Source organism: Ursus americanus, chromosome 1 (genome assembly GCF_024610735.1).
Source record: "Ursus americanus isolate L20-20 chromosome 1, mUrsAme1.1.p, whole genome shotgun sequence".
NCBI lineage: Eukaryota > Metazoa > Chordata > Mammalia > Carnivora > Ursidae > Ursus > Ursus americanus.
Window position 1 is genome coordinate 63,092,395 of NC_142127.1, and position 20,607 is coordinate 63,113,001.

A 20,607-nucleotide genomic window follows, 5' to 3' on the forward strand; every position below is an offset into this window, starting at 1 on the left:
GAAAAAGCGTTCGACAAAGTACAACATCCATTCATTATAAAAAACCCTCTACAAAATAGGTCTAGAGGGAACATACCTCAAATAAAGGCCTTATATGAGATACCCATAGCCAACATCATATTCAATGGTGAAAAACTGAGAGTTTTTTCCCTAAGGTCAGGAACATGACAAGGATGTCCATTCTCACCACTTTTATTCAACATAGTACTGGAAGTACTAACCACAGCAGTTGAACAACATTAAGAAATAAAAGACATCCAGATTGGAAAGGAAGAAGTAAAACTCCATTCGTAGTTGACATGATACTGTATGGAGAAAACCATAAAGACTCCACCAAAAAGCTACTAGAACTAACAAATGAACTCAGTAAATTCACAGGATATAAAATCATATAGAAATCTGTAGCATTTCTATACACTAATAATGAAGCAGCAGACAGTGAAATTAAGAAATCCCATTTACAGTTGCACCAGAAACAATAAAATATCTAGGAATAAATTTAACCAAAGAGGTGAAAAACCCGCACTCTGAAAACAATAAAACACTGATGAAACAAATTCAAGACTATACAAAGAAATGGAAAGACATTCCGTATGCATGCTTTGGAAGAACAAATATTATTAAAATGTCTATACTCCCCAAAGCAATCTACACATTTAATGCAATCCCTATCAAAATACCAACAACATTTTTCACAGAACTGGAACAAACAATCCTAAAATTTGTGTGGAACCACGAAAGACCTTGAATAGCCAAAGCAGTCTTGCAAAAGCAAAATAAAAGTGGAGATAATCACAATTCCAGCTTTCAAGTTATATACAGAGCAGTTGTAATTAAAACAGCATAGTACTGGCATAAAAACAGACACAGAGATCAATGGAATAGAATAAAAAACCCAGAAATAGATGCACAATTATATGGTCAATTAATCTTCAACAAAGGAAGAGTAAATATATAATAGAAATAAGATAATCTCTTAACAGATGGTGCTGGGAAAACTGGACAGGTACATGCAAAAGAATAAAAGTAGACCACTTTCTCTCACTATACACAAAAATAAACTCAGATTGGATTAAAGACCTAAATGTGAGACCTAAAACCATAAAAATCCTCAATGAGCTCATAGGCAGCAATTTCTCTGACATCTGACATTTGTCTTCTGAGGCAAAGGAATCGGAAGCAAAACTAAACTGTTGGGACTACTTCAAAATAAAAAACTTCTGTACAGTGAAGGAAACAATCAACAAAACTAAAAGGTAATCTATTTAATGGGAGAAGATATTTGCAAATGATATATCTGGTAAAGGGTTAATCTCCAAAATATATAAAGAACTGATACAACTCAACACCCAAGAGACAAACAATTCAGTTAAAACATGGGCTGAAGACGTGAACAGACATTTTTCCAAAAAAGACATACAGATGGCCAACAGACACATGAAAAACTGCGCAACATCAGTCATCATCAGGGAAATGCAAATCAAAACTACAATGAGATATCACCTCACACCTGTCAGAATGGCTAAAATCAAAAACACAAGAAACAATTGTTGACAATGATATGGACTAAAAGGAAACCCTCGTGTACTCTTGGTGGGAATGCAAATGGGTGCAGCCACTCTGGATAACAGTGTGGACGTTCCTCACACTGTTTTAAAATAAAATAAAAAAATTAAAAATATTATTCATTTTTATGGATGTGTATTTTTAGTAACTAGTTTTTATAATTTATTACATTTTATCTTTATATTTTTTCATTTTGCTCTATATTCACATTAAATATAAGTATTTACAACTTAGTTTCTATTAATTTTTCAAAGATATATGCTCTTGTTAGCTTCTTTAATTTAATATTTAAATGTATAATTTTGTTTCCATTAAAAAAGTATTCAGCTACACATAGGGTTTTATAAATTGCATCTTGTTCATGAAAGAATTTGGATAAAAGTAAATCGTGTACATAATGGAGACTTGGTAAGCATCACACTGTTTTGCTCTAATATTAATTAGAAAAAGGAAGATGATGACTGATGTACTTAGAGATGCTCAGCAACTATCCCCAGAGTTCTCAGCTTCAGCAAAAATCTCTGTGCCCAAATTGGATGTAGAAACAACTGGACAGCTGGGCCTCAGAGATGAATTGATGAAGGCTGGACCAATGGGCATTTCAGAGGCAAGAGGTAAAGGAAGGGATGAACTGGATGGATGTTCCTGGCTTTTGATGTGATGCAAACTCCAAGAACTTCTTCATAGTCATAGCCATAAGTGTTATAGGAATCCTCATTGTGACAGAGGTGGAATGGAATTTTAGGGTTAGAAATTAATTTGCTTAAAGGATGTAAAGTAATGTGACATTTTTGCCTAAGTTAAGGGCTTAAACATAATGTCTATTAGAATTTCAGGTACATCTTTCCCTTAAAGTATCTAACTTTTTTTTTTCATTGTTTCTTACTTGACTTACAAAAAGTATAGGGAATTTTTCTTTCATATTCCCAAGCAGTAACCCAAGTCTTAGAAATGCTCTGAGTTAAAAAGATATATATACGACAGAATTCATGGATCAAGTAAGGTGCTCAAAAGAAAATTTTTTCTCACAATTTTTTTCATGGATACGTCATAATTTTACTTATTGTGTGGAGTTTTTTTTGTTTTGTTTTTTTTAGCCAAAATCATCTCTGCAAAGTCTCTTCAAAGAATTACTAGAACAGGTCTCTGAAGCAGGTCTCTGCAAAGAATTGACTAGAACAGGGATGATAACCTTGGAGTCATCATTAGCATTCTCAAGTTTTATTACTAACCATCCGGTGTATTGTGTGTTCCTTACTCAAGGTCAGTTGTATGCATCATTGTAGTACCATCCGTTACACATTTTTCGAATTGCATTTAAAAATGTCAGTAAGCTGAAGTAAGCTTTGTTTCTAGATAGATGGATAAATAGATGAATTCATTACCATTAATTTGAAGAGTCCGCTTGGTTATGCATTGGATAATGAGATGCACTGTAGTTTTAAACAATTTAAAAGAAATTAGAGAAAGCCTGACTGTGGACCTTAGGAGCTAGCGGGGAGGGAAAAACCAGAAAACAAGGAATAAGCAATATGCAAAGGAAGAAAGGCTATTGCAAATACTTATTCCCTTTTTAGGATCATTATCTGAAGCAGTTAAAGGATGCACACTTCTACAGCATTCATTTACACTTTACAGATGTTTTAGTACATTAAGCAAGAAAAATAAATAAAAGTCATGTAAAAGGAAGAAAGAGAGTTTTATTATTCCTCTTTTCAGATAACATGATTATTGAAAATCTGTAGAATCTATAAATACAAAACAAGTAAAAGTAATAACTGATGTAATCAAAAGTAAGTTATTACCTAAAATTATCAAAAAATAATCAAAAGTAAATTATTATTAAAAATTCTCAAAAATATTAATTAAAAAATTATCAAAAAATAAGAAGTCCCGGGTGCCTGGGTGGCTCAGTCGGTTAAGCATCTGCCTTCAACTCAGGTCATGATCCCAGGGTCCTGGGATCGAGCCCTGCATTTGTGTCCTTGCTCAGCAGGGAGCCTGCTTCTCCCTCTCCCTCTGCCTACTGCTCCCCCTGCTTGTGCTCCCTCTCTCTCTGTCAAATAAATAAAATCTTTAAAAAAAAATTAAAATAAAAAAAAATAAAAAGTCTCAGTATATAAAGTCAATGATATCAATTGTATTTCCATATTAAACAATAAGTAATTGAAAATTTAAAATAATATTTCTAATGTACAAATTTACACTGTACATTTGTAAAAAGTACAAATGTAACATATAATATGTAAAATTTACACACTGAAAGCAGAAAACAATGCTGAAATTGTAAAAGACCTAAATAAATAGAGAGATATATTATGTTCCTTAAGTGTAATACTCAATATTGTTAACTTGTCCATTCTCCATAAGTTCATCAATAGATTCAATACAACCTCGATCAAAAGTACAAGATCTAAAAAAAAAAAAAAATAGTACAAGATCTACTTTAGAGATGGACGGGGTGATTCCAAATTTTTGTGAAAATGCAAAGGTCCTAAAAAAGCTAAAGTCATCTTGAAAAAGAACAAAGCTAGAGAACTGATGCCATTTGATTTTAAGATTTACTATAATGGCACAGTAATTAAAAGTACAGTAATTCAAGCAGTGTATTATAGATATGAAGATAGACACATAATGATAGAGCAAAATGTGGAGTCCAGAAATAGAATGATCCATGTTTGGCCAACTCATATGTAACAAAGGCACCAAAAAATTTTGATGGGAAAAACTCAAAGATAAATAGTGAATAAGTAAATATCATATGAGGAAAAAAATAAACCTCCAAAGCTACTTCACATGATACACAAAAAACTATTTTGAGATACATCATAGACCTAAATGTTAAATCTGAAACTATAAAAAATTTGGAAAAAAATATAGGAGACTATCTTTGTAGCCTGGAGTAGGCAAAATTCTCTTAGAAAGGAAAGGAAAATCTCTAAGCATATTAAAAATTGATAAGTTGAACTTCATCAAATTAGACTACTCTTCAGAAGACAACCTTGAGAAAATGAAGACATTGGAATAAAATGTTATATATACCAAACAATTTGTATCTAAAATGTATAATGAATTGTTACAACTGAAAAAAATAACACCCAATAAGAATATACAAAAAATTGAACACACATGTCACAAAGATATACAAATTTCCAATAAGTACATGAAATAATGCTCAATATTATTAGTCATCAGTGAAATGAAAATATAAACCACTTTGACCTAAACCCTAAATGTCTGCCAGAATGACTACATTTAAAAGGCACTCATTTAAAAATGTTAACAAAAATATGGAGCAAGGGGAAGTCTCAAACGTTGCTGGTGGGGTTGTAAATGTTACAACCATTTTTTTTAGAAGTTTGTCAGTTTCTTGTGAAGTTTGACATATATTTACCCTGTGACCCAGCAAGTCCCCTCCTAACCAAGAAAAATGAAAATGTACATATATACAAAAGGACTTATGAATAATTTTCATAGTAGTTTAAATTATAATAAGCAAAAATTGGAAACATCCCAAATGGCCATTAAGAGTAGACTAGATAAACAAATTGTGGTATATTCATACAACTGAATATGACTCAGCAATAAAAATTTAAAAAATTCTGATATACATAACAACACGGATGATTGGCTGAAACATTATTTTGAGTGAAATAAAAAACAGACGTAAAAGAATACATACTGTGTGATTGTACTTATAAAAATTTCTAAAAGAGGTCAAGTTGTTAATGGTGATTTTAATTATACCAGTGTTTTCCTCTGGAGAGGGATGGTGTGGGGTCAGAGATTAGAAAGTGGCATGAGGGAAGTTTCTGCAGATGGGAAATAGCCAGTTTTGAAAGAAGTGTAAGTTAGAGGACTGTATGCATTTTCCCGAAAGATACGTATATTTTATTATATGTGCACTGTAATTCAATAAAAATATTAAATAATATAGTGGAAGCAAGATTCAGTATTTATAGGTAATAGCCAATCAGAAGTGCATGTTACTAACCAAAAAAAAACAAAACAAACCACACACAATTTTGTTAGAGTTTCCTATCATATATCAAAATAATTTCTATATAAATAAAATTTACATTTTATCTCATTAAAATCAAAGGCAGCATATATGAGAAATCTCTGTATACAATATATCTTCACTGTAATTCCTATCCACAACAACATCTGCTCACTTTGACAATGTGGTCTTATTTTTTAAAGATTTTATTTTTTTGAGAGCCTTCTAAAAAATATACTACTAAATTGTATTTAATCTTTGTTGCCTTGATCCTTTTGCATAATGTATTTAGTATCCTTACCCCAATTATAGTATTGTTTTAATTGGAAAAACTATATTAAAATCATATATGTGATTATAACAGCTTTGAAAGTAGAGAAAATTAAGAAAATATTCAATCATGAGTGATTTTTTTATGAATTAGCTATGTAGTTGGCTTGTATTTATGTCTAAGAATACGTATATTAAAGTTAATAATTATATATTAATTAAAATTAAGTATAGTGATTGTACCAGAATATTACATTAATTTTGAAGCAATAACTGTCTTTGAGACAGTCAAGTGAGCCAATATATTTCTTTTGTATCAATAATTAAGAAATTTTCATTTTTTCAAATGTCATAGTGATAATTAGTAAGCATGAATTAATATAAATTTATTATATACTCTTCCTTTTTTTAAAAAAAAGATTTTATTTATTTATTTGCCAGAGAGAGAGCACAAGCAGGGGGAGCAGGAGGCAGAGGGAGAAGCAGACTCCCTGCTGAGCAAGAAGCCCAATGCGGGGACTTGATCCCAGGACCCTGGGATCATGACCTGAGCTGAAGGCGGATGCTTAACTCTCTGAGCCACCCAGGCACCCCTTATATACTCTTCCTACAGAACTTGCATCTTTTTATTCTACTGAGTGTTAGTATATATATTCACAGCAAAGGAATATTCATTTTTAAAAATATATGTTTTTCTGTTTTTAACTATAAGCTCATAATAGCAGTAATACAACAAGATGATATTCTTTTACTATAGTGATAAATGTATATATTCATATATGTGTATATATATCTTAAAATATCATATATCTCATATATATAAAATCTTATAAAAATACTGCTTTTTAAAAAAATGCAAGGTATGACATCCAGTGAACTATAATACAAAGGAAAGAAGTTATAATATTGGAATATGCTGGTTCTAGTTCATGCTCTGCCTCATGTATATCTAAATCTATCATAAACTTTCTGAGCCCTGATAATTTGATGTTAATAATATCTATCTCACATGGATGTTGGATGATTGCGTATTTTGCATATTTTGGGGATCATATGTTAGAAAGATTACACTGGAAAGACCCTTGTAAACTTTAGAATTCTGTGAAGATATTGGGAATTGTTATGTTTTATTATATTATACTATATTACATTAATATATATGTTATATATAATGTTTGTATGTGGTCATGGAGCAAGGCATGCTGTTTTATCATTATACTTTTTACTAGAATGAAGAAATTACAATTCTAAATTATTGACTATAAATAAAAAAATAAGTATTATCAAATACATGTTATTTTCCAGGCACTACTCTAAATAGCTATTTTTATTAAGTAATTCTGACTTAAGAGAGGATACTTATTTTATCCAGTTACACATCTGTAACTGTGTTCTAACCACAACAGTATGCACTGTGTTGTATACTATAAATCTTTTATACATATTAATTGCATTGATTCAAAAAAAGATCATTGAACAGAGACCATTAAGTAGTCATTTTTAATATTTAGAATAAAATACCACATTGCTTTTTCTTTTCATTTATTGAAGGAAATTATTCTTGTATATCCTTTCTCCTGTGTTTAGGGAAAGTTTACATAAGTTATTAGTTTATCTATTTCCTTTGACACATCAAAATGTATTCAATTTTGAGGAGATAAACCAAATAGTTACTTACATGCATTTATAGGAGAATATTTTTTGTCTCTTTCAAAACAAACTTGATTTTTAGAGTTTAATTTCACACAAGCAAAAGAAATCAGAAAATCTAAAACCAACAGCAGTGAAGAAATAAATTGGGAAACTTCCACATTGAAGATATGATGGAATAACATACACTAGGTTTACCTTACCACCTTAAACAACCGGAAAACTAGGCAAATATATGGCATGGAGGGTGGTAATGGTGGTAGTGAAGCTTTTCAGATATTGGACAGTAGGTAGCACAGAGCAGTGATTTCCAGACATACTAAGGCTGAGAGAATTCATTAACAGTGAGCCAATACTACCATATACATTTTTAAAAAAGATTAGTTATTTATTTGAGAGAGAGAGAGAGAGAGAGAGCACACGCATACTCGAGGGGGAAGGGAGGGAAGGTGCAGAGGGAGAGGGACAGGCTAACTCTGTTGAGCATGGAGCCAGATGTGGGGCTCCATCCCAGAACCCTAAGATCATGATCTGAGCTGAAATCAAGAATCAGACACTTAACTGACTGAGCCATCCAGGAGCCCTAATACTACCATATATGTTAAGGAAATCTTTCAGGAAGATGGTATACAAATGAGATGAGCCCTATGACTGCCCAGCTGACTGGCTATGGGAAATTTCCAGTACGCAACATTAAGATTGGGAGCCCAGATAGAGAGAGGCAGTCTTCCTGAATTTAGGAGATAGAAATTGGAGCTTGGGAAGGCCAAAAGAGCTAGAATTTGTGGGGAAGAGTACTACAGAAGAGAGATAAAGATGCTTCAGGGAGGTGGGGGGAGAGAGAGAGATTGAAAGAGAGAGAGAGAGAGGAAAGAGTAGAAGGGGGAGGGAGGAAGGGGAGAGAAGAGGAGATAAACTAGAGGATAGTGAAGAATCAGGCAAGTGATTCTATCATATCTGGTGTTGTTGCGAGTATAAATTAATCACTTTAAACAGCAATTTGGCATATAATTTCACTTGTACACACAGCCCAACTCAGTATTTAAATTTTTAGTTCCCAGAGTGAGTGGCAAAGTTGCATGAGGAAAGATGCATAAGGTTGTTTTTTTCAAGAGAGAAAGCAGCTTACTTGAGATCTGCGGAGTATTCATTTTGTCTTTGGCTGGGCATTGACTGACACACGGTTGAGAGAAAGCTACTCCTCTTTCATTTGTGATATTAGTAATTTGTATTCTCTTTCTTTTTCATCTTCATCAGCCTGGCTAAAAGCTCATTGATTTTATTGGTCTTTTCAAAGAACCAGTTTTTTGTTTCATTTATTTTCTCTATTGATTTCCTATTTTCAATTTCATTGATATCTACTCTCATGAGAGCTGATTGGAGTTGAGTATTTCCATTCCCTTAGTTAGATTGGGCTCTAGTAATACTTCAGCCTGTTAGGCTCTGGTTAACTAGTTTCTTCTGAGGGCAGGCCTTGTTAAAAATGGAGTGTTCTTTCTAAAAAAAATTTTTTGCCACGTTGTGCCTTTCCCTCTGGAATTGTAAGTTGAACACAACGCTAGGACCTGTTTACACTGTGAAGTGGGAATTTTTACAGAGAACATACTGGAGCCTTTCTCACTGTTAAGCAAATAATGCCCTTGTGAATGTATGATCTTTGGAGAAACTCCTGTAGTTTTACCTGCTGATGCTGTCTGTCTTGTTGGAGAATAAATTTTGGATGCTAAAAAAAAAAAAAAAGAATGGCGTGTTCTAGAGTATTTCAAAATGATTTCTTTCCCTCGTTTCTGCAGGAAGCACAGGGGATTTTTTCTCTGATATTTACTGTAAGAACCTGGACAATCTAGAGATAAATCTACAAAATTGTGGAGGCTTCCCTTTGACTGGGTACGCTTGAATTTTTAGCTCAGAGTTCTTCACATTGAGCCTTCAGCAATTACTGAACTACGGTTGAGATTTTTCTATTCTGGCATGGATTCTTGTTGCAATTTCCACTTGTGAATCTCTACTCTGGGAATCCATGACTTGCTATTTTCATTTGTCTTGTTTCTCCAGTTTTGGGCAATTATACCTCTTAATCCCCTTTACCTATTTTTGTCCATCCCCTCACCCTCCTCCCCTCTGGGGAGCCATCAGTTTGTTTTATCTATTTATGAGTCTGTTTCTGTTTTGTTTTGTTTGTTTGCTTTGTGTTTTAGATTCCACATGTAAGTGAAATCATACGGTATTTGTCTTTCTCTGTCTGACTTACATTTCACTTAGTATAATACCCTCTAGGTCCATCCACGTTGTCACAAATGGCAAGATCTCATTCTCTTTTATGGCTGAGTAATATTCCATTGGATATATGTATACTACATCTTCTTTATCCATTCACCTGTTAATGGATTAATTTAGTATTCTTCCTTATAGTTGAGAATTTCTAGAAAGTAAACAAATGCTTTTCTGTAGCATATCTCCTTTATTCATAATAGGGATTACTGTGCTGTACTGATTTCATGAAGCATTTCTTCAAGCATTTATACTTACAAATTAAATTTCAGAATGCCCTTAGACATCATGGTGCAACAAAGGAAATTAATTAGTGACATGCAGATTGACTGATGAGACTAATAGAAAGTTAAGCAACCAGTAGGTTTTGCTCAGCGTTATTTCCAGGAGGAAACATTTAGAGAGATGAATTGCAGTAATAGAATTTTGATTTTTAACAGATGTATTCATTCATAATATGCATAGTCATATTATTTGTAATAATATATATGTGTATATATGTACACATTTATTTATGCATATCATACCTATTACGTTTTATTTAGAATAATATTGTGTGTATATATGTGCATGTACATATTTGTATTTATATATGCACACAAACATACACACACCTACATTTATAGATGTACTACTTAGTGTTCTGCAGCATATTTCATAGTTACTCAAATGTTGGTGAAGTGTATACTAGTATCTTTTCTAGAGAAGAGAAGGAAGAAGTTCACTAGAGAGTCTTAGTTCCTTTTTCAGAGAGTTTATATCCTTGAGGACACTTCCTTTGGTAGTTTGCATGTCTCTCGTCAATAGTAATGGTTTATCTTTCATGCTCCAGTGGGCACCCCCATACCTTATCACCCAGTACTCTTTTTAGTCAGCTTTAGAAAAATTGTAAATAGGTCAGTCTTCCAAGAAGTACTTTGTGTGAAAAAATATTCTTGGATTATTGGTTCTGTTGATACTTTTCTTCAACTGGTCTTAATACCTATCAACATCCCAAGTTTATAAGTACTCCCACATACTCCTAATTCTTTCTTTATCTACATATTTTAATTGATTAATATATCTCATTCCAATCCTTATTATAATAACTATTTACCATGGATCCACAGCTCTGTTAGACAAGAAGTTACCAGTTGTATCCAGATGTCTAGAAACACAGAAACAGGGAGATAGGGCACGATATTCCCTGATGTTCACGTTTCACTAAGATGGCTCCAAGGACCCCAAGAAAGATTCCTGAGATGCAAAACTAGCAAGAGTCTTAATTAATATGTTACAAAGAGACAGAGAAAGAATTTATAATTACAAGTTTAAATTACAAGGAAGTGCTATAAGAAAATGGAGAGGGAAAGTGTTCTTTTTCACATTTGGTGCTAGGGAAATTTAAATTTTTAAAAGATTCATTATTACTCCTAACTCTTGTCACAGTTTGTAATATTAGCTTAATTTCCTGGCAATTCCTTATACCTCCCTGAAGCATATTGTGTTTGTACTAGGCTCCACCATACCTTGATACTTCCATGATTTTACCAATGTAATTTTTTCCTTCATAAAATGTCCTTCCTTTCTTTGTCTTTCTGGAAAACATATAGGGATTTTTCAAGGATCAGGCCAAATGGTACTTTCTTTATACATTTGCAAAGATCAAAACTGTTGTATCTTGTGGGAAATATATATAAAAAAGTAAAATCATACTGTTTACCAAGCAAAGATATATCACAACATACCAATAGTATATTTCTTATGAAAGAGATGAGTTTGATAGATTTATATAGAATAATACTAGACATATGATGATCAAATAGGACAAATGGGAATAGGTCCATAAGAAATCTATAAATTTTAATGCTTTTTTTATTTGGACCTAACCAAGCAGGAAGTGAATATACAGAATGGGAGAATAATGCACATATAGGTTACTGCAAAATCTCCATAACTGGAGGAGGGAAGAGAGTCATGATTCTGTATATCAGCTATGAACGTAAGACCACAAGCAGCTGCTTCTGATCTCTATGTTGCCCTTCAACTTTCCTACTTCAGGGGCTTCATAAACACAGTAAGATGAGTGGGGTAGGGATTTGAAGTTTCCCAATTTTTAGTGAGTCATTATAAAACTGGCCTCTGCAACGTATTTATAAATTATGATAAATATGCTGGCAATTCACTTTGCAGTATAATCAGCCACATTTCAGCTGAGAGGTGTATGTGAGCCTATATATCTTTGACTTTTCTGAGTTTTTATTAGAAAGTGATTAGTCATTCTGTTCTTCAGCTTTAACTAACATCATGTCTAAAGCAGGAAATTACGAAGCCTTACGTTTATTTTCCTAAGAATAAGATTTCATTGCTTTGATTATATATTTAAGTTTGCAACAGTCTACAAGAGCCTTAAATGGTTAGTTTTTATCTCTATGGATATTTTTAAGCATTGGTTGTCGAATATCAGCTACCATATGTACTGCTAAGTATTTTCTTTTCTGACAAACAAAATAAATACTTTGTCTTAAAAAGCTTTTTTTAGAACATTGAAACAACTGAAAATACATTGAAACAACTGAAAATATGATAGTGAAAATTGATAATATTTCAATGATAGAAAACAGAATGGCCACATTGGAATGAATTACAGAAAATCATAAACCATTTTCTAGTGGTTTGAGATTGTGACCCGACAGCACATGGAAGGGAGAAATAGATAATGTGAAATCTAGACACAAAGACCTGGGTATCTGAAGAGATGTTATGGGGGTGTAAGAAGGGTATTCAGTCCTGATTCTAAATAAGGCTCCAGCACTGATGAGCTGTTTGTCATTGAGTGGGTTGAATTTCATTCTTGGTGCATATACACTTTCCCATCTGAGAAAAATTTGTCTCCAAGAGTTGTAGAGAACTGAAATGAGACCATATGTAGTAAATGGCATCTGAAATGTCTTAAGATCTTAACCAAATATACTTCTGTTTTCCCCCTTTTCTGAACCTTCTGCTAGGAATATACCTAATGTTTTGTGCCCTAGCAACAGTGCAAGGGGGATTTATTCATGAAAAGAACAAGTAACTTGAGGCACCAGGCTGGCTCCATTGGTGGAGTATCTGACTCTTGATCTTAGGGTCATGAGTTCAAAGCCCACTTTGGGTATAGAGAGTACTTAAAAATTAAGACGAAAGAAAAGAACAAATAACTAATATGGATGATCCGTATCTTGTTAATTAGCAAAGCTCCACTTAACTTTATTTATGATGTATTTTTTTTTAAATTTAGCTCTGACACTGGTGAAGTCATATTACATCTATACAATTAAGAGTAAAATATAAAGAAGATAATAGTACCTACCTTATAGAGTTACTGTGAAGATCAAATGAGCTTATATGTTAAAAAAGAGAGAGAGAACAAAAGCCTAAAACATAGTAGGTACTCTTTTTTTTTTTTTTTAAGATTTTTTATTTATTTATTTGACAGAGATAGCCAGCGAGAGAGGGAACACAGGCAGGGGGAGTGGGAGAGGAAGAAGCAGGCTCCCAGCGGAGGAGCCCGATGTGCGACTCGATCCCGGAACGTCGGGATCACGCCCTGAGCTGAAGGCACACGCCTAATGACTGTGCTACCCAGACGTCCCAACATAGAGGTACTCTTAAGTGATATTTTTGATTGGGCTGCTCATACGGTTGATCATGACAAAATTAATGATGATGATGATAATGATGAAGTTATCTCTATATTTTAACACTGAATAGAATATATTTCAAGCTTATTTTTTAATGTGTTTATTCTTATAAGGGTGAAAAAGCAATTGATGATATAAACCATACATTTATTAAAATATTCAATAGTTTGTCACTGGATTCTATCTTCCTTACGTGAATATAAACAATCACCCTTTAAGCAAGTAGATCTTAGCTTGGTAGAGTTAGTCTGAATACTGGAACTTAGGAGCAAACATCTCAATTATAACATTAAATGATGATAAAAACCAAGTGTATATATTCAGTGCCAGTTTTATGCTGTTGGCAAAATTGCTCATGTTTAACTGACTGTTGAGAGAATGCTGTTTATGCAGTTGCACTAATGATGATCCCACTGGAATCAAATGAGTCTTTGTGTCAACCCTTCTGATGGAAACCCTGCACTACTTCACTTCTCTCCTTCTTTCTCATGTACCTTTCATCATATCATTAAATGTGTCTCCATAGAAACAAAAAGCATTTTTCTTAAAAGACAAGAGGTGAATGATTCCTGCCTAATCCTATTATTATTCTTAAGAGACTTTTATTTCAAGTGAAAAAGCTTTCAGAAGCAGTCTGTACTCTGCAATTAAGAACAGGGCAGTTTAATCCTTGCAATAAGGCCAAACCAAGAGCAGTTAAGAACTATTTTATTAACTTCGTAGAGGATTTATGGCTATATAACATTAAAGGGTGCCTCATAGTGAACTGAGTTCCAGGAAAAAAATAGTCTATTTCAACCACATATGAAAGGTCAGAAAACCCCCTGAGGAGTGTATGAGATATTTGGTCTTCTTAAGTACCTATCAACAAAACGACACCATGTAATATCTGTGTTTACCACAGGCTGACAGTCTATACCAATTCTTACTTGTTTAAGATTGACTTTTAAGATTAATAAAAATGCTGATAATGATTTACAGTTTCTGGTTACTTAGTGCCGAAACTGTATGAATCAGGGGCCATCTCCCCTCAAATCCATGAAGCTTTTGCATATTTTTGTTTTCATTATTGTTTTCATGTATTTATATGGTTTATAATCATAATGTAAAAATATTACATTGATTCATCTATATCCTTTCAAAAGCATCATACAAAAATCACCAATGATCTCTCATATACTGTACCCCAATATTTAGGGCTTTCTGTTTTTCATAAGCAGCTGCCTGTTTCCTGCTTTCCTTTATTGCCACTTAAAAATGTATGGATAGGTGTGTGGCATCTGTATTTTGCAGATGAGAAGTTTATAGAGTGCAGTGAGAAGTTTAAAACACACTATTAGAAACAAGTCTACAAAAATAATAACAACACTTCATGCAGATGGTTATCAAAAACTTCACAAATTGGTACATTAGATTATTGGAGTTTTGAGAAGATTGTAAATGCCTTTAGGAGTAGAGAAGTCATAGGGGTGTGTATGTGTATAGCATGCATGTATGTATATATGCTGTGTGTGTATGTGATGTAGTTGATTAATTTAAGATATTTCTCTGGGTTTATGCAGCATGTTTGATTTCAGTCAAAATTACAAGGAAAATACAAAAGGAAAGTTTTCGGTTTCTTCCAGTGTAATTGTTATCTTATTACATTTTCTTTGGTAAAGTGGGTTGTGTTGGAGTGGGGTAATCAGGTGTATACTTCCTTTTATTTTTTTAAGAGTCTCAGAAGTGTAGTGAATTCATTTTTTTTTTAATTAAAGGTTGAAAACTAGAAATGATGCAAAAGAATAAACGGCTGTAAGCAGGTGAAAAGACAGAAGCTGTTGCAATCTCCCTTTCTTTGTTTAGCAGTGGAGCCTTAAGTTTTAGCTGGATGCTGGACCACTAGAATGTAGACTTTATTACAGCAGGATGAAGACATGTGACTAATTCTGACTAATGTAGTGCTGATTGAAGCAACGGATGCATGACCTTGAAATGAGGGGATGTACCCTCACTGTCTTTTTCCTCTTCTCACTGGCTCAAACACAGCTTTGGTTGTGATTCCTTGTGGACTAGGTGAATTTGAGTAATGCCATAAAGTGGCTGAGCAGTAAGTTAGAAGGAAATTGAATCCCTGACATATTGATATTCGTTATATCTCAGGTCACTGTTATTCTGATTCTTTGTTGCAGCAGCTAAACTTGTGTTCTCATTAATGTAGAACACTTTATATTTAAGTGCAAATATTCATTCACTCAATTAACCAGTACTTACTGAGAGTTAACTATATGCCAACAGCTGATTCTTTCATGGTAATTGCATTCTTCTGTGATAGGCAGATAATAAAAACAATTTAAATAAGTGTGGAAGTAAAAGCAGGTTGTAATAAAGAGGGGCTTTTCATTTAGACAGTTTTGTAATTTGAAACACTGGAAAATTAGAGTTTGGAGATGGTGCCAGTGTTTTTAGGAGTAGAAAATGATAACAATACCCAACTTATAAACTAGATAATAATGTAATATTTGAAGGGAATAAAGTATTGAAGGTATGATATTGTCAGAAAAGCAACAAGTTCAGAATGACTAAAGGACACTTAAAAGCCATAAATTGGTGGGGCGCCTGGGTGGCACAGCGGTTAAGCGTCTGCCTTCGGCTCAGGGCGTGATCCTGGCGTTATGGGATCAAGCCCCACATCGGGCTCCTCTGCTGTGAGCCTGCTTCTTCCTCTCCCACTCCTCCTGCTTGTGTTCCCTCTCTCGCTGGCTGTCTCTATAAAAAAAAAAAAAAAAGCCATAAATTGGTGATAAGTTTCTTGTGGCATGGGAGATATTTATAAATTGGTATACATTTTTATAAATGTATATGAATACATGAATAAATATAAAAGTTATAATATGATGCAAATAATACATAATATCAAGGCAATTTAAATGTTATCTTAAAACATAATATTTAAAAATTATAGGGGCGCCTGAGTGGCACAGTGATTAAGCATCTGCCTTCGGCTTAGGGCGTGGTCCCGGCGTTGTGGGATCGAGCCCCACATCAGGCTCCTCTGCTGTGAGCCTGCTTCTTCCTCTCCCACTCTCCCTGCTTGTGTTCCCTCTCTCACTGGCTGTCTCTATCTCTGTCGAATAAATAAATAAAATCTTTAAAAAAAATTATAAAACCATCAAAAAATGCAAAATAAACTCCTTAATGAAGGGATGGAAATTCAAGCTAATTGGATAAGGGTAGACAAATATAACTTATGTTTTTAGCTGTAAAATTTAAAATCTAAAGAAGAAATAGAGCTTCACAAAAAATTTAATATGCGATTCTAGGAAGACATTTGCATACATCTCTTTTAAAGTAATACGTATTTATTTAATATTCTATTAAACTCGGTCAATATTTATAATGTATTTTTATGAAAATAATCCTTTGATGATGTAGCTTAAAATTAATCTATTTTCTGTTATGTTATTTAAAAAATAACAGTTTTTACTCTTATGTCATGAAGAGATGCCTGAATATTTAATTGACCAATTCATAGCATGCACTAAATGAAGATAAAATATTAAGCTCTTTTCAAAAAGCAAAAATACCTTGAAGAATAATTCTGACTCATTAAGAAATCAGGCATTGAAAATCATATCATGATTGTCTCCAGAGTGAGTGCCTTAAAAAAACCCAGTAATTTTTAGTCCATGCTTTTAAGTTTTTTAATTTAAAAAACCATTTTTGCAAGTTCTTCTCACTCTTGTTACAAATTGAATCTTTTATTTCGTTGAGTAGTCTAGTCAAAAGCTTAAAGCAATTATACACAGATGTGAAATCTAACGACCTCTAATTAGCCTCATTTCAAGCCATGCCCTTGACAAAGAGCAGCATCTACTCAGGAAAAGAATTAAAGGATAAGCAGATGCTCAGTAAGTATTTGTTGAATGAGTCATTTTAATACCTGTGTCATGTCTCAACACTGAACACAGTTTAATTATACTCAACTGAATGTTACATTATTCAGATGGATCTTGTTGCTATCTTTATAAGGAATTGAACAAAATATTTTATACATAGTTATTAATTTACATTTAATTAGAAATATGTTTGAATATATAGAGGCCAAATTCAAGACTTCTGGTGTGTACACAATTATAAAATACATCCTATTAAATTGATGTTATCTAAAGCCAGTCCCTCTGCTTGGTCACTACATCTTATCCTTTCTTCCACTCAAGAATTTTGATCCTACAATTATTTTCTCTCATGTCATAAATTTCCCCTTCTCTACTGGATTATCCCCAGCAATATATAAAAAAGATATTATTCATTCCATCTTTTAAAAAAACAGTAAACAAACAAACTTTTGTTGCATTTTGTTGCTTCTCTTTGCAGCAAGGCTCCTTAAAAGAATTTTTGGAGCACTTGACTGACTCATTCGGTCCAGCATGTGACTCTTGATCTTGGAGTCATGAGTTTGAGCCCCACGTTGGGAGTAGAGATTACTTAAAATTAAAAAAAAAATAATCCTCTACATTGTCAGTGTCTGAGAACTCTTCTCTCACTTCTCTCTCCAACCACCCAAAAAAGTATTTTCCCACCCCAACTCCAATGAAACTACTCTTGAACCCTGTATTGCAAATGATTGATTCTTTCAACTCATTAATCTACTGTGTGCCTTATCTTGTTATGGTTTCTTCACTTGGCTCCTGAAATGAACATTTCATTGCTTTTATTCCTACTTCACTGTGAGGCACTTTTTTTTTTTTTCACTTGTGTTTAATGATTCTTTCTCTTTCCCTAGAACTCTTAAGGTTGGAGTGATCCACCCCTCAGTCTTTGGCCCTTTTCTGTGCTACCTACACTCTTCCTTTGCTGATTTCATTTTGTCTCCTGATATTGTAGAAACATTTGTATGTCGACTATTTTTACATTTATATCTTTAGGACATTTTCTCTAGCTCCAGTCTCATGTATCAACTGCCTTTCTTGATAAAGCCGATAGGCATAGGAAACACAACATGCCTGAAGCCAAACACTTCTGATATTTTTTTCCTAAGCCTATTCCTACCACAGACTGCCTCCATCTCAGTGATGACATCTTTATCCTATATATGTCTTTTTTTTTTTTTTTAAGATTTTATTTATTTGACAGAGAGAGAATGAGAGCACAAGCCAGGAGACAGAGGGAGAGGGAGAAGCAGGTTACCCTCTGAGCAGGAAGCCCGTTGTGGGGCTGGATCCCAGGATCATGACCTGAGCTGAAGGCAGCCGCTTAACCCACTGAGCCACTTAGGTGCCCCTATCTTATATGTATCTTACGACAAAAACCTAATGTCATTCTTGAATCTATTTTTTCTCTCATATCACAGTTTGTCATGAAATCATATTTGCTTTTCCTTCAAAATATACCTATCATCAGACCCCTTTTCACCATCTTCGCTTTGTTCAAGCTACCCATCATCTCTTCTTTGAATTAGTTTATTAGCTTCTTCATTGGTCTCGCTGCTTTCCAATTTGCCTCCCTACTTTGTATTATCAACATAACACTCTAAAGTGTGATTTTGATAAAATGCGTCACATGATGGTACTTCCTCTGCTTGAAAGTCTTCTGAAGGCTCCCCATTTCACTTGCTGCAGATTTTGAAGTGCTGCAAAGCCCTTATGAGTTGATCTCTCTTGTTTCCTCTCTCACTCCATCTCTTTTTACTCCCTTTCTTGTCCACTCCTCCAGAAGTAGTGGCCTTTTTCTTTAGATGTACTAAGACAATAGGTACACTTCTAAGCCCCCTTCCTGCAGTAGTTTCCTCTGAGTGGAACTCCCTTCTTTGGACATCCGTATGATTTACTATCTCATATTGAAGTCATTGTTCAAACATCACCTTCTCATTCCTGCTTACCCTGGCCATGCTATATAAAGTTGGTACCCAGCACCCCTCTAGCACTGCCAGTTTGCTTTCTTTTTTCAATAGAACTTATTACCACCCAATGTACTTTATTTATCTTGTTTACAAAGTTAAAGCCAGGCATTCCTGGGGCATCTGGGTGACACAGTCAGTTAAGCGTGACCAGCTCTTGGTTTCGGCTCAGGTCATGATCAGGGTCATGGGATCGAGTCCTGTGTTAGTCTCCTCACTCAGCATGGAGTCTGCTGGAGATTCTCTCTCCCTCTCCCTCTCACTGTGTCCCTCCCCCTGTGTATGCACTCTCTCTTTCTCTCTCCCTCTCTCTCTAGAATAAGTAAATAAATCTTAAAAAAAAAAAAAAGTCAGTCATTCCTAGCTAACAAGTTAATTCTAAAAAAGCAGGAATGTGTATCTGTTTTGTTCATTCTTGAATCCTAAGTACCTGGAACAGTGCCTGACACATAGCGTACACTCAATAAATAGTTGTTGACTAGACAAATACTGTTATGTTAAATCACTTCACTTTATATTGTATAGAAGAAAAAAAAATTATCACATGCATTCAGTGATTAGTTAATATTATTCAAATATTGCCAAATGGCTGTCCAGTGGTGCATCATAATAAATGTACTTTTACTTAGCCTGCAGTACTCTCTCTTGTTTACATTGTTGTCATGGAAATAGAAAAACTTAAAATACTTGAAATTTCTGCTTGATACCACTTATAAACAGATTATAGCAAATCTAATAACTATAATCAGCTCCTTTAGCACTTGAGGAAACCTCTAGCTTCCAGTTATAGAGACTTAGGTGATCAAGATTCCAGCCCTGGGTCATATACAGGATAACTGTATAACTTTGGGCAAAGTAATTTGGAGTGCACATCTTTCACTTTTGAAGTAGAGGAAATACTTGCTGTATAATATTTATAAGGTGGTTAGAAATATCAAGATTATGTAAAGAAAAAACTATAAACAAATATAAATGCCCTATGGTATAATAAATTTTATTACAAAAACTATATATTTCAGTTTTTGACACTTCATACTGATATATTTGACAGGCTTCTCTAAACTAGTATGAGACAGTAATGAACTATGAAGACTTTAATGGTTTAGAAATGTTTAGGAACATTTTCAAGTATACCGTATATATTTTTAAATCCCATTGTAACTTTCTTAATAATTGTGTAATTTGAAAATTCCGTTCTCAATTGAGAATTACCCAAAACTAGAAGTGAAACAAATATATCTTCATATTTATTCCAAATGTGTTTATAATACAAAATGAAACAAGTTTCCTTTACTGATACTATAGTAATG

The 20,607-nt window shown here is 33.7% G+C and overlaps 1 long non-coding RNA gene across 1 annotated transcript in view; it reads left to right on the forward strand.

The window, feature by feature from the left end:
- LOC148110776 (uncharacterized) overlaps positions 1-20,607 on the forward strand; it is a 497,911-nt gene that overhangs the window by 45,573 nt on the left and 431,731 nt on the right. Inside the window, exon 3 of the long non-coding RNA XR_015724380.1 lies at positions 13,215-13,380. This is a non-coding gene — a long non-coding RNA (uncharacterized LOC148110776). The remainder of the gene's footprint in view (positions 1-13,214; positions 13,381-20,607) is intronic.